Source organism: Vulpes lagopus, chromosome 5, assembly GCF_018345385.1.
Source record: "Vulpes lagopus strain Blue_001 chromosome 5, ASM1834538v1, whole genome shotgun sequence".
In the NCBI taxonomy this organism is placed as follows: Eukaryota; Metazoa; Chordata; class Mammalia; order Carnivora; family Canidae; genus Vulpes; species Vulpes lagopus.
In genome coordinates, this window is record NC_054828.1 from 26,599,696 (window position 1) to 26,615,804 (window position 16,109).

Genomic DNA, 16,109 nt, shown 5'->3' on the forward strand with positions numbered 1-16,109 from the left:
CCCGATGTGGGACTCAGTCCCAAGACTCCAGGATCAAGCCCTGAGCTGAAGGCAGATGCTTAACTGCTGAGCCACCCAGGCGTCCTGTTAAATTGGGTTTTTGTCTAATTAATCCCACTTGACTTATTAGGACATTCCTATATGTGGATGTTATTACTAATAGGGGAATAGATAATATGTTTAAACAGCTTTAATTTGATAGTGAGAAATATCCACACTATGACAACATGGAAAAAATATAATCAACTCCAACCCAAGATCATCAACTCCAATCCCAATTTGGGCCCTTAGAACAAAAAGTCAACATAAGTAGGCTTATTTTAAGCACAGAGAACTCATAGAAGACAACGTGAAAACATTCAAACTAATCTAGATGATCATCCAGACAAAGATTGCAAATAGAGGCACCCGTGGGAAGAATGATCTGCTAGTCCCAGTTTTACATAAAGTACTAATCTGAGAGAAACATATAGGAGGGAAGACACCAGAAGACTCCACAAAATGTCATCAGTTCCACTTTTAGATGGGAGACTGAACAATCAGCAGGAAGGTAATGGGAAACCAAAGAGAAATTATTTTTCCACATTCAGCTTCTTTTTTAACCAAGTAGACTTCATTAGAAATAGATCACCAGGTAATAACTTGACAATTATTGAGCGCAGTATATCTGTGAAAAGAGAGGAAGAATCTTCATTAAAGTGAAGAAAAACCTTTTCACTTGATAAACTCATTTTTTTTTTCTAGAGGAAAAGAGCTTGTTTTGGTTTGAGGAGAGGACAGTGCCACATTTTCTCTTAATGATCAAAGAATCATTGTCCATGTGATAATATCATCATTTATTGAAAATTGGATATATCACCTCAGAATCTGCTAAAGTCAGTGGACTGGTGTGTTTCTATACTTCCCACCTTTTTTTAAAAAAGATTTTATTTATTTATTCATGAGTGACACAGAGAGAGAGGCAGAGACACAGGCAGAGGGAGAAGCAGGCTCCATGCAGGGAGCCTGACGTGGGACTTGATCCCAGGTCCCCAGGATCAGTCCCTGAGCCAAAGGCAGACGCTCAACTGCTGAGCCCCTCGGGCTGCCCCTACTTCCCACTTTTTAAATAATGCTGACTAAACCAAAAGACTAGGGATATCCTCATCATCTTGGCAGTGAAGCCACTGAAGGGTATTCAGGACAGGCAGTTACCAGCAAGCTCATGTTCCCGGGGCCTCATACAGAACTAGATTGGGGTTTTGGAGTAAGGGACATGAGTTTGCATCGGTTGCTCCTGTGGCTTTGAGGGCATGGGCTGCTTCTGTCCACACTGGCTTGGCATATGGTCAGTGAAGATGCAGTTGACATCTTGGAATTGAGGTAGCTGGCAAACTTTGAACAGGAATTGTGTGTTAGTGAACTTTTATGTGGCAATTGATCTGGGTACAGGCTGGACCTTAATCATGACAAATGCTTCTGAAATGGCAGGGCTGCCAAAAATTATTTTCCTCTAATACAGAAGGGGAATGATGGATTTCTTCTGCTTGTTTGTTTGTTTGTTTGTTTTTTCCTCTGAGTCTCACGTGATTATTTCTCAGGGAAGGAAAATCTGTTGGGAGTGAGGCACAGACAGTGGCATCACTGAGTAGGGCTCCAGGTAAGGTTGGGAGAGGGGATTTGCTCGCTGTATTCTTTCTCTGCTGGGAACTCCTGTGGTCTAGAGAGGAGAAAGACTTGGCTGCAGCCAAGGTCAACTTGGGATACTCGGAAAACTTTCCTCTGATCCCCCTAAGTCAGGGCTAATTCTCTCTGGATTAGCACGACTCTCGAACATGCTAAACTTATACCTGCCCAGGACCTATGCATTAGCTGTGCCTTCTGCCAGAAACATTCCTCCCCCAGCTCTCCACAGGATGGTTTTCTTTTTCGTCTTTGTTTAGGATCTCATTTTAAATATTACCTTTACAGAGAGGCCTTTGCAGGCTACCAGCAGTCACTCATGATCATAACACCCATATTTTCTGACATTGTCTTGTTCACTAATCTTATTATTGTTTTTATTTCTCCAACTTGCTCTTCTCCATGCCATTTAGAGTATAAACTCTTTATCATATCCCTGGGAGTAGTGCTAGAACTTAGTAGGGACTTAATAGGCATCTTTTGAATGGGTTGATAATGCACGCCTTACTATAATACAACACGTACTCTGCTACTTACCTGAATGTTTCCGCCAGTAGACCGTTAGCTCGTGAACAGGGAGCCCGACGCAGGGCTCCATCCCAGGATCCCGGGATCATGACCTGAGCCGAAGGCAGATACTTAATCAACTGAGCCACCTGGCGCCCCAGGATGTCTAGCAGATTAAATGTAACAATACAGGCAAACCCCATGCACACTTACATGCAAATATACACAGAAACTCTGGGGTATCAGGGTCTCCTGGTTCAAGATTATAGTACAAGTTTCCTGCCACATCAGACATTTAAATTTAGGGATAGGCTTCAGTGAAAAATCTAAGATCTCAGTGGTTGTGGAAGGCTGATTTTCTCTGTAAGTTCGCTTTTAGCTCAATATAGCATAAAGCATCTAACTATAATTGCAATGCTATGGGCCCCATCAGAACAATATCTTCATCATTTGGAACAAGACTTAAATATAAAGCTCTTATGTACTCTTAATACCTTAGATTTGTCCCAAAAGAAAACTGACAATAGAGTAATTAGCAAAGCAGTTCTTATTAATGCCATAAACAGATAATGAAAGAAATACAGATTTCACTTTTTATATTTCAAGTGTTTCATTAATCTAGCAGAAGTAGTCAGAATATCAGATGTTTCAGGAGGCATAGTTTTAACAAATAGCTCTATTTGTCCCTCTCTGGAATGAAGAGATATTAAAACTGTTAGTCTCTTAATATATTATAGCTTTTCTAAAGCTGCATGGAATTGTATTTTTCTTCTTGGGCAATTCATTTGCATTTGTTACAAATATTTAAATGTTCCTTAGATACAGTGTCAGTCTAAACTGATAGGAACAATATATTCTGTAGGAAAGGGCTTAGGTGTTCTTTAATGTAGAGGGGAATTAAGAGAGGCCTTTTTCCCTTCTAAATCCAAGAACTGAGTTGTTGTGTTTACATGATTGAGTTGAGAGTGAAGCCCTTTGCCCCTGGGTGTGATCAGGAAGGTTAAATGTTACTTTATTTTATTTTAATTAAACATTTGTATTTATTTTCTAATAGAAAGGAAACAACTAGGTATGCATTAAGTAAATTGTCCTCTTGACATTCAGCCAGCATTTTCAGGGAAACAAGATCAAATAGGACGGTACTTACAGAAAGTTCATCAGGTTGAAATCTTGTTTGTGATATTGATCCCAGCATTTCTTTAATCGTTTTTGGCCATAAAATAATAATAATAATAAATAATATTTGTGTTCGGGTGCTCCAGAGAAACAGAGCCAATGGAGTATATGTGTGCATGTGCATATACATTTATCTGCATATGTGTATACATCCATACAGATAGTAAGAATATAGTATATGGTAGGAGTATATACACATACACCATGCAAAAGTATATGTATAAAATACATATATATGAATGGAGAGAGAGAAATGGAGATGGAGATGGAGATTAAAAAATGAATCCATGATTATGAGGGTGGACCAGTCTAAAATCTGCAGAGCAGGCCAGCAGGCTGGAGACAAAGAGTAGACTTGATGGTGCAATCTGTCTGACTTTACAGGCAGTCTGGAGGCAGAGTTCCCTCTTCCTCAGGGACCTCAGTTGTTTTCTCCTAAAGCCTTCAACTGATTAGATGAGGCCCACCCACGTTACAGAGGATAATCTGCTGTACTCAAAATCTCTTGACCTAAGTATTAATTTCTTCTAAAAATATCTAAAATACCCCAAAATAGCAACATCTAGAATGGCCTTTCATCAAATATCTGGGTATTGTGGTCTAGCCAAGTTGACACATCCAGTTGACCGTTACATAATATAACATAGATCAGCCATACTTCAATTTAAAAAAAGCTGAGATGCCTGGGTGGCTCAGTGGTTGAGCGTCTACCTTTGGTTCAGGGCATGATCCCCAGGTCCTGGGATCAGGTCCTACATCGGGTTCCCTGCAACGAGCCTGCTTCTCCCTCTGCCTATGTCCCTGCCTCTCTCTGTGTGTCTCTCATGAATAAATACATAAATCTTTAAGAAAATAAATAAATAAAATAAAAAAGGTAAAAAAAATCAACTATCACAGCAGCAACATCATCACCACCACCATCATCATTTATTCTGTGCCAGGTACTATTTTAAGTACTTTACACGTATTAACTCACTAGATCCTCATCATAGCCACATCAGATACATACTCTTTCTCATACATACATACATACATACATACTCTCTCTGTATGATGTATCATACAGATACATCATTTATAAAAGATAGAGTTGCCGTGAGGTCAAGTAACATGCCCACAGTTCTATAGCTCGTTTAATTTCATTGTATACATGTCTACTTTGCCTATAAAATTTCCTTGAAGAAATGAGATACCACCTCACACCAGTGAGAATGGGGAAAATTAACAAGGCAGGAAACAACAAATGTTGGAGAGGATGCGGAGAAAAGGGAACCCTCTTACACTGTTGTTGGGAATGTGAACTGGTGCAGCCACTCTGGAAAACTGTGTGGAGGTTCCTCAAAGAGTTAAAAATAGACCTGCCCTATGACCCAGCAATTGCACTGTTGGGGATTTACCCCAAAGATTCAGATGCAATGAAACGTCGGGACACCTGCACCCCGATGTTTCTATCAGCAATGGCCACAATAGCTAAACTGTGGAAGGAGCCTCGGTGTCCATCGAAAGATGAATGGATAAAGAAGCTGTGGTTTATGTATACAATGGAATATTACTCAGCAATTAGAAACGACAAATACCCACCATTTGCTTCAACGTGGATGGAACTGGAGGGTATTATGCTGAGTGAAATAAGTCAATCGGAGAAGGACAGTGTATGTTCTCATTCATTTGGGGAATATGAATAATAGTGAAAGGGAATGTAAAGGAAGGGAAAAGAAATGTTGGGAAATAACAGGAAGGGAGACAGAACATAAAGACTCCTAACTCGGGGAAATGAACTAGGGGTGGTGGAAGGGGAGGAGGGCGGGTGTTGGAGGGGAATGGGTGACGGGCACTGAGGTGGACACTTGACGGGATGAGCACTGGGTGTTTTTCCGTATGTTGGTAAATTGAACACCAATAAAAGTTAATTAAAAAAAAAATTTCCTTGAAGATGTGGCTGGTACTATTCTTTTTTCTTTTCACTCCCAGCTTTTCCAACCTGGATATCACTGATTCTTTTGCCTGTCCCTTATGAAATACATTGCACTTTTCTCTTCTTTTCTTCCCAAGTATGAATAATCATTCCAGAATGTTACTTTTTCTGTTTGGGAACTCATCAAATAGTTACAGATACCCTGGATTAAAGCTGTGTAGGAGGACTGCATCCCAGTGGCACAAGATGATGCCACAGATAAATCCAGCTCTGGCTAAGGTCTGGACCGAGGTTTGAGAATGCATGCAGTAGTTACTGAAAGAGGAAACAACTTCTTGACTAAGGTCATTAGTACTTTAAAGAGTGTTCACCTTTCCAACAAGTGTGTTCACACTTCACTAGTCCAGTAATTTCTCACTGGGGCCAACATCTTTATGCCAAATGAATATATCCTAATTCCTTCTTCCTTCCTAAGGACTTCTGAGTTTGAAGTTGGACTTTTTTCCTCAATATTGTGTAACTTGTCCCTACTGTTCTAAAACAATTTAGAAGATGAAGTTAAGAGCTATTAACTGCATAAGCACACAGCCCCAAATGGCATTTCCTCTTGTCTATATAGGAATATATATGGAATTGACAGATAACAAGAATGCCTTTTTTTTTTTTAATCCTCCTATAGCTTTGTGGATGTGTCCCTGAAACTCAGCTGGCTTTCCTGTCACTGCAGTTCCTGGGTGGTCTGATTAGGGTAAAACCCATCATCAAAGCAGGCCAGGTGCTGACACTCAGCATATGAAGCTGTCAGGAAATGATCCTCTCAATTTCCTGGGAACTCCTGCCCACACAGCACCACCAGGCCCTGATGGCCCCTGGTGCCTCAGGTGAGGGATTAGCAGAGCATCGTGTGGCTAGCTCTCACTAATCCTTCCGTACCAGCAAACTTAGATCCTCTAATTAATAGCCAGCTAATACCCAATTCCGTTTCTCCCAAGGCTAGAGTCTTTGAGGGATAGAAGGAAGAAGCAGGGGCGGGGGGGAACGAAAATGAAAAACATGAGCGCGTTGGTTATATTTACTTTTCCTTTCAAGCCATCTTGGAAAATTCTCTCTCTCTAGCTTTTGCCATGGATATCTATCTACTTACCTACCCACCTACCTATCTAGGCTCCAGGATCAACCAACTAGTATAGGTGTTTTTCCTCTTCTGATTTTGAAGTATAAATAATGGAGGGCTTTAGGTTTTGGCTTTGTTTGAATTCATGTTCTTCCCCCTTTCTTCCATTTCTTCCTTTTGCTTTTGTTGAATGATTATCATGCAGCTCCTATGACTGGGGACGAATGGTGGGGTTACTTACCAGGGAGCATGTTTATTTGCAGGTATACTGCTTCAAGTAGATGTTCACAGCTCCTACTTGCATGTTGATCAGTTCTCCCCTAACATTCTTTTTTTTTTTTTTTTTCCCCTAACATTCTTAAGTGGAATGGAAAATGTTGAAGTATATTCAAATTGTGGTGTGTTCAGAATAGACAAGTGATGTTAGAATTTTAGGACATGCCATAGGCCTTTTGATATGGGACTATTTAGAGAGTCCCAGAAATACTCATGACGAGGCTGAGGTGTCAGGAAGTTCTCTGCTGTTAAATGGAATATAAGATGGTCACACTCATTCCTGTGGGATGGCCTGCCATCTCTGGGAATGTTTGAGCTTTTTCAGTCTCTTTCTTTCTAAATGTACCCTCTAGTGTAGTGAGAATATGTCTTCTTGTTAAGGTTCATGGTACTTTATTATCCTCAGTACTTTTATCATTTTAAAGAAGTTGTATAGAGACAGCTGTTCTCTGCTCCCCAATTTGGGTTCTAAATTGCTCATTAAATATTTGTACAGTGAGTGAATGAATGATGACCACAGATAACTTGTCTGGCTAAGTATAGAAAGAAGTTCTTCAGAAAGGACTAGAACCAGTGTCTAACATGCAATGGTCTGGGATAATAGATAACTTCACGTTGCAGTGGCAGTTTATTAGCGGTGACTGTCAACATGATCGCCATGTCGAGAGGGCTTCTAAGGTGTCTCCATGGCTGAAAACAAAAGAATGTCACTCGTACCAAAGGTGACAGTGGACATATGCCATCTCCTTGCTAATGCTAAGTATTAGGTAACCTCCTCTTTTCAAACATAAAGGTGTCAGAGTATTAAGTGGCAGGTAAGCACACTCCTTTTGTCCCCTTCCAAATCTAGAACTAATTGGGAAATAAGACACCAGTGACAGTCAAATGTATGTCAAAATCTCAGCTGCTAAAGTGGATTACAGAAGGTGGCCTTTGATCTGTGTTTCTTCTCCCCAGAATTGAACATTCCTATCCCAGTGGTCTTGGGAAATCCTGGACACCTGCAGCTTCTCCTGAGAGGCAGGTCCTACCTTACTAAGCTTTCTGCATGGCAGGAAAGCAGAAAAAATGTAATGCCACTGTATGGTGACAGAAGGATAACTATACTTAATGGCAGTGAGCATAGCCTAATGTATAGAATTGTCAAATCCATATGTTGTACACCTGAAACTAATATAACATTCCAAGTACAGTATGTGAGCTGTACTTCAGTAATTAAAAAAAAAAAAAGCACCATTGTCACAGAAAGATCCAAAACACCAGAATGACCAAGGTACGTGGATCATTCTTCCTTAGGCAGAGATAGGAAAAGGGACTCCTGCCCAGGAAGGCAGTCATGAGGGAGCAGGCCAAGTGAGGTTGGAAGTCCTTCTTCCCAACTTGGGAAGGGAATGCAAATTCCTTCCCTTCTGGGGTAGATGAGAAGAGGGAATAGTATCACAGTAACCAGCTAGACGTAAACATCTATTCTAATACAGGTTGTTCAGAAAGCCCACCTGGATCTGACTTTTTGTTCTGTCTAGGTTCACTGCAGCCCTCACTGTTGGATTAAGCCCCACACTGTCCCTGTGCCCCATCCCCAGGGGGATGTCTGCAAGACATCCTTCTCTCTCCTTGTCCTGCGCCTCTACTCCCTGAGAGCGGATTAGCTTTGTCATGAGCTGCCTGTGAGGCACTTAAGGACACATCTATATGCAGAGGTGTCTTCTCAGAAATTTTGGACATTCAGAACTTTATGAAAACTCACATAAGATATTCACCTTTTAGACCTGAAAAAGCCCAGTTGATAGGTTAGTGTCAATTGTCAAACCGTGGAACTAAGACACCACGCACTTGACCTAGACAGCACTATCTCAATCACTGTTGAGGGTACGTGGGGGCTGTGGTGGCTAGAAGCTTCAGGAGGAATGGGGAGACATTGGGCAAGGGTTCTGTTCTTCACTCACTGTCTTCCCCACAGGGCCCCTTTAAGTTCCTTGTGCTGTTGTTCTAGGCCCATCTACAGGGATTTCTGGCTGCCATAGAGATGCTGACACTCTCTCCCCAGGCTGGGAGTGCACAGTGGCTGTTTGTGCCGAGGAGGTCACAGGACCAGAGAAGGCTGTACTGCTCAGTTGGGGCTGATACTACAGTTGAAGCCTGCTTCCTCCTGGGACTGCCCTTGCCCAATTCTTAAATACCTCCAGCCATCTTTAGTTATCTGCTCCACCAGCTCTCGGGTCTTGTGTTTGAGAGTCTTCCAAATGTTTAACCTAAGTACTTCCACCCCTAGTTTAAGCTTGCTACTTTCTTGATAGGTCCTCAAGGGAACCAACTCATCTCAAGCCTTTACTATTCAGAATGTTGCATTTTTCTGAAAAAGACCTCAGGTGAAATGCATCACTAGTTGTGTAGAGCTTGGAATTTCTGCACTACCTTCATTCCATTTATGTTTCTTTCTGGAAAGATAAATCTCTTTTAATTATGAACATACATATATTTTTTATCTGACAAGCAAATCTAGTTTGGCTTTCTGTGGAATTACTTCATTGCAGTGCAGCTTCTCAGAGCTTATTTAATATCAATTAAAAAGCCCCACATTATTGAAACTGTACATTTTGATCAGGAATAGAACAAGAAGATCTATGGAGCACTGTGGAAAAGTTAATTGGAAAATATGATTAACTGAGAAGGCTAAAGGACCCTATGGAAACTGCTGACCTTGTTGCCTCTCTGTGTAGCCTTTTAAACTCAAGGAAATACATCCTCTGATCCTAAGAGTGTGGAACTAACATTGAAGAGCATTTTGTGCCTGCCAGACACAGATTAATGCGAGAGGCAGTCTCTGCCCACCTAGTTTCTGCAGTTTAGCTGGGCAGATAGGCAGTTAGTTTGTAAGGTGACACAGAGTTCCAGGTATAGTACTGTCCCTAAGCAAGGAAAGTCAGCACAGTCTGACTGGGCCTTTGCAGAGTTTGCCAGTGGGGCTGTGGTAGGTGTGTTGAGAGAGGCCACTGACATGGGACACCTGTGGAGTAGAACAGTTCTCCTGGTGGTAGCTGTTATTTACCTGAAATAACTGGAGAATGCTCAACTTCCAAAATCTTGTGGGTTTTTTTTTTTTTTGATCAGCATAAAATCTGGAATGAAGAGGAATATCTTCTGAAATGCTTATTCTCAATGAGAAAAATAAGCAGAGTGAGCTGTTTCATCTGTACACTGATTGTAGTGCTAAATTAGGGAAGATAAATGGATGTCATCTCTGTAGTCGCCAAAACTGTGCCATTTAGCATCTTGTTCTTTGGGGTCCCCATGGACTGAAGACAGTACATAGCAAACCTTGCAATATAAATTATTTATACTTATGTTTATATAAATAGGACAACAACAAAATTATCATAGTAATCTTTAAATAGTACTCTATGACTAACTGTGGCTTTAAGTACTCACTGAAATGGAAAAAGAAAAGAACCCACCAGTGCTCTTCTAAGACTTCAACTTGTCCACAAAGCTGAAGTCCTTCTTCATTTGTACCCAGAAAGGTCCACTCTGTTTCTTGGCCATACAGGTCCCTGAAAAAGGAAATATACACTTGGCTTCTCTTGTGGACAGAGACCAAGAGTCCCATGAGGCCAGCCTGTGGTTTGCTATTCTTAACATCTCAGCAAGTGCTGGAAGGTCATCAACTAGTTAGTGAATATTTCTCTTAGGTCCTGACTCCTCATACCCAGACATAAACCAACGAAAAATAATGATACGGGGGAGTATGCCATTATTTTTTATTTTACCATGTTGTTGATTTTGTGATAAAGAAACTGATCCTAAGGTCATGATAATCTATGCTTATTCCCTGTCTTAAAATCATGAACCTTCTGTGATGTCGTAAAGTCTTAAAAAGCAAAGAGTCATACTGTGACTTTAAACCCTCTTCCATATGAATTCCAGTTCTAAATCTTAAACTGTTGGTTGTTGGAACCGTAGTATTGTAAAAGCTTAGGCAAGTTACTAAATCACCCCCAGATGTGCTGTGGGAGCCATTATAAATGGACAGCGCTCAGGTCTCATTAAAGCCATGTAGAAATGGAACATGTCCTTGAGAACCATACATTAGAAAGTACATATATTTGAACTTGTGTTTTGGGGCTAACTTCCTGGGTCCCAGTGGTAAACTTAACCTGTCAGTGGCTAAATGCTTTAAAGAAATATAAAAGCCCTTAGGCTGCTCACACACACCACCACCCCACTACCCCCCCCACCCCCCCCACCCCCCCCACCCCCCACCCCCCCCCGTCTCATGGATTTGCATAGCAAGTATGAGCATTAATCAACACTTTGAGGGACGCCTGGGTGGCTCAGTGGTTTAGTGCCTACCTTTGGCCCAGGTCGTGATCCTGGCGTCCCGGGATCGAGTCCCACATCGGGCTCCCTGCATGGAGCCTGCTTCTCCCTCTGCCTATGTCTCTGCCTTTCTCTTAACCTAGAGTCAAGAGTTTCTTAAAGTTTAGAGAGATGCTAGTGTGCAGGTCTATGGCAATCTCTGTATAATCCAGAAAATACTTTATTTTAATATCTTGGGATTTTCTGCTTTCCTGAATTTGAAACATAAAAAGAAGTCAGATGTTCATTTAAATAAAATAAAAATTCTAAATGCATGATAATGAATTTACCCTTGGTTCTCCTTCACTAAACATGTCAAACTGTATTTTAAAATGATGCTCATTCTCAGATATTTGTTGGCATCACAGCCTTTTCATTTGTTTGGAAATGCTATTTTCAAGCTATTTTGGTTGAAAAATGTTATACTCAAAACATATTTATTTTAACATTTTTGAATTTCTTTTTACTTTATTATAGTATGAGCTTAAATCAAGTAAGGGCAATGCAATGTGATGTCAGAAAATGCTTTATTCCAAGAGGACATTTTTCTGCAAAAAGATATGCTTTAAGTAAGGTGGCTTTTTCAGATGATTCATATGACAAGTCCTGAGGAAAAAGAAACCAAATTTATTTTTTAAAAAATAACCGAGGTCTGGGACGCCTAGGTGGCTCAGCAGTTAAGTGTCTGCTTTTGGCTTAGGGTGTGATCCTGGAGTCCTGGGATTGAGTCCCACATCGGGCTCCCTGCATGGAGCTTGCTTCTCCCTCTGCCTGTGTCTCTGCCTCTCTTTCTCTGTGTCTCTCATGAGTAAATAAATAAAATCTTAAAAAAAAAATAACCGAGGTCAGCTAAAGTAACATGAAGTTATACTGAAGGAGGTAGTTGGTCATACTTCATGATGAGATGAAGCGATGTGTCCTTTTTTCTTCTCAAATGGAGTTGATGCACAATTTTTTTTTTAAATTTTTTTTTTTTAATTTTTATTTATTTATGATAGTCACAGAGAGAGAGAGAGAGAGGCAGAGACACAGGCGGAGGAAGAAGCAGGCTCCATGCACCGGGAGCCTGACGTGGGATTCGATCCCGGGTCTCCAGGATCGCGCCCTGGGCCAAAGGCAGGCGCCAAACCTCTGCGCCACCCAGGGATCCCTGCACAGACAATTTTTATTATGTAATCTGTGTTGGTTGTGAGTTTTGTGATCCTTAGTAAACTTTTTATTGACATTTACCCATGCCATTTCTTTTTTTTTTTTTTCTTTTTTTTTTTTATAAAGATTTTATTTATTTATTCATGAGAGACACAGAGAGAGAGGCAGAGACACAGGCAGAGGGAGAAGCAGGCTCCATGCAGGGAGCCCGACGTGGGACTTGATCCCGGGCCTCCAGGATCACGCCCTGGGCCGAAGGCAGACACTGAACCACTGAGCCACCCAGTTGTCCCTCTTTTTTTTTTAAGATTTTATTTATTTATTCATGAGAGAGAGAGAGAGAGAGAGGCAGAGACACGGGCAGAGGGAGAAGCAGATGTGGGATTCGATCTCGGGACCCCAGGATCACGCCCTGAGCTGAAGGCAGGCGCCAAACCGCTGAGCTACCCAGGGATCCCCTCATTTCGTAAATCATAGCCTGAAACGTATTAAACTTTGTCTAAGTTATTTTTTGTGCTTTTCTAAAAACTGGCTTTAATATACAGCATTTAATCCAAGTCCTGAAAGTTTGGTTTCTGCGGCGTATATGTGATTTATATGTAGGCACTGCTGTGCAAGGTGTTTTGTGATGAAAGTTCTTCTAGTTAAAGGCTGTGGCAACTCCAAGAGAGTTGATCTGAACGGACTGCACACTAATTTGACAGGTCCCTTAGAGCTGGGATGATGCAGTTCCTTGTTCAAATGAATTGAGGTTGGAGCCATCACAAACCACAGCGGTGATATCACCTTACCCAGCAAATCGCTAAGGCCTGCCTGTGGAACTCTAACTCATTTTCTGGCTTCTTTCTGGGTTTCCTATTGAAGAATGAGTAGGACTGGCCTTATTTACCTGAAGTGATAAGGTAAAAAAAAAAAAAAAAGAGTGACTCAACTTAGTTTATGCAGATACATTACTTAGCTTTTGAAGGAAGATTCTTTTATCGGTGGTGGCTTTCAAGTTCCAGCCCATACTGGCAAACAAAGTCCAGCTTGTTCTCGTTATATAAATATAATTAGGTGAGTATGTTCTGTGAAGATGACCTATAAATATCAGCCTCCACTTGCAAATATTTATAGGACAAAGAGACTTCGGAAACTTATATTCAAAGAAGGATCCCTGGCTTCATGTCGTGCATATTAAAAGGACTTACATAATGCTATTTAGCTACCATTCTGAGGTTTTCATGAAGTTATTTAGCCTTAAACTTTAATTTTCTTTCCCATATTAGTACATCTGTCCCACAATAGCTTTGTGGGCTCTGAAGCATGAAATAGCCTCCCACATGCTCTGTGGTTTCTCAATATACATTCATGGTTCTCTGATTAGGACACGTTAGTATTTTTAAGGTTTAGAGCTCTGGAGAGGTGCTGGATTGCTTCTGGCTCATTTGCAGACCCTTGGAAAATTGTTTAATTACTCATCTCCTTCTAGCTTTTGACCTCTAAGCAGGCACTGCTTTGCACAAGTAGGGGCATGATGAGAAGTTGAGAGATGAGAGACACAGCTTTCACCTTTCCTTCAAGGAGACAGGGATCTACTCTCAAAAGAATTCCAGTATCACCTTGCATATCAGCTTATGCCCTGAGCCTGTATGAGACCAGAGGAGCAGCTAGGAAACTTAGTAGAAATTAAGCAGGATTAGCATATGGGCTGTGACGCTTTTCTTTAGGTTACTTGGAGATTTACCTTTGTAGGCAAAATTTCATTTTTAATTGTTGATGTATTAATATATGCAAAGGAATAAAATCAGGTTCCTAGGAAAAGATTGTTGGAAGCATTGTCAAGTGTACATGGTGTTTTTGAAGCAAGTTGTTGCATAATAAAAGCGTAGATCATTTTTGATCCACTTCAGCCCTGCAGGCACATCACACTTGCTCCTTCATCCAGGTCCTGTGTGTCTGAAGCACTTTGTACATACAGTGGGGAGCCACTAGATTCAAAGTTGGAGTATGAGATAAAAACTGTCCTTGAGAACCCTAAATCTCCCACAAAGAACAGTTGAGACCTGTTCTAATGTATCTAGTCCTCAGTGTATGTGTAAATTAATAATGTGTGAAGTGGGTGGTATGGCTTTAGGGATTTTGCTGTATGAAAACTTATGTATCTTTAAATAATAGAATGAGCTCAGAGTGGGAAAATGAGAAGCATAAAGAACTTGCACCTGAACGTGGAGCAGCAGGTCTCTGGCTCTGGCTATACATGCACTCTGGGCATGTGTGCACTCTGGGCATGTGTGTTTATTGCAGAGAGTGGCAGGTGGACTCAGTAGTGCTGTTTAAATTCCTTTTGTGCTTGGTACCAATGTGTTGGGGCTTTGCTGTCTTGCTATCACTGGCTGTGTTTCTTCTCCAGGCTTATGTATTTGGGGTCTGGTCTCCTACTTATTGATTTAAGTTATGACTGTGTCCCCATGGCAGATTACTCCAAGAAGACTGGGGACTGCGAATTATTGATTTTTGTATCCTCAACTCCTCACACAGTTGAATTGGGGCCCAATAAATGTTTACCAAATGTATAAATGATGACTTCATTTTCCTATGAGCAACCTTTGCAGATATATTTTTTTCAGGTTGTCTTTATGTTTATTTTGGTTTAGTTTGGCTTAGTTTAGTTTAATTCTCGTGTTTTTAACATTGCAGTATGATATTAGTTTCAGGTGTACAATATAGTGATTCATTTCCATCCATCATCTAGCCTTGGCAGATATTAATTAAATGACTCCATGGTTGCCTGTAGCATAAAAGAGACATTATCAGCTCCTGATCCATAGTTGTGAGACCTTGGTTTATTCGCTGATAATAAAGCAGTTCCCTGGGAATGGAAGCTCAGCTTGTGGCTTTGGAATAATATAGGCTGTTTACTGTGTGTCTTCTGTTGCTAAGCTGATGCCAGGGTCTGGGGTTTCTAGTCTTGTTCTATGCATGTCCTGCACCCTGCCCTCCTCCATCTGTGCTTGACTTACGAACTGCTCAGTCTATCAGCACAGCCTCGGAGATGGCAGGGACTGGGCCCCTGGAGAGGCACAGAAAGGAAGGCTGAGATTCCAGCACACTTTCTTCATTTTTCAATTGTCTTTTCATCTGCCCAAGAGAAAATGTAGGGCATCCATTCTGTAAACTTGGATTGAGTACTGACTAGGTACCAGGTGCAGTGCTATCTGCCGAAAACACAAGATATTAATATGTGGTCCTTGACCTCAAGAAGATCAAAAGCAACAGACATAAATTCCTAGATCATGCTCTGGGGTAGTGAGAATCACTCCTTGGGATGGCTTACATTTCTCTATATTAATAAAATGTATTTTGTAGGAAAATATTATTGAGCTTGAAGAAAACAGTTTGATCATCTGTGCCAAGCCTGAAGTAAATTTGACTGAATCGGTATGAGCACAAAAGGAAAGAAAATCTGTAATAACAATAATATTAACAATAAAAACCTTAGCCATTTGCATTTGATGGTGTAGTTCTAAAATAGAAATTCCTTTTTGTAGTGTGTGGACATGGGAAAATTAAGTTGATAAAGTAGCATTTTGGGTTTTATGTGTCAGTTTAATAGTTTCTAAATCTGAAACATAGCATGTGATAGAATGACCTCCTGATGTTGCTATTTTTGCCAGATTAATGTTGAATTTATAGCAATAAGCTAAAGTAGAGTGAAGTTTGGGTTACATGATATGGCAGACTGAGGAACAGTGATAGTAATGCAAGAAGGATATTCACCTCTTCACCTTCCTGGTAATGACCATCTTCTTCCATATTCCCAACTTAAATGAAAAGGCCAGGAATTGAACTCTTATTTAGTGACACTGCCTGCATACATGGTGCTGTAGTAAGCACTGTGGGAAGAATTCAAAGAGGAATAGAGATGGACAGTATATTATAGATCATAGCAGGATCAAGTAAGAGCTATAAGAG

General features: G+C 40.8%; 1 protein-coding gene and 1 long non-coding RNA gene across 5 annotated transcripts in view; one reads left to right on the forward strand and one right to left on the reverse strand.

The window, feature by feature from the left end:
- AFF3 (AF4/FMR2 family member 3) overlaps positions 1–16,109 on the forward strand; it is a 564,761-nt gene that overhangs the window by 189,993 nt on the left and 358,659 nt on the right. The window lies entirely within an intron of this gene.
- Positions 43–10,224, reverse strand: LOC121491964. Its single transcript, XR_005988086.1, has 3 exons — positions 10,106–10,224; positions 2,200–2,282; positions 43–667 (listed from the first exon to the last, which is right to left on the reverse strand). It is a non-coding gene; the product is annotated as an uncharacterized LOC121491964 (long non-coding RNA).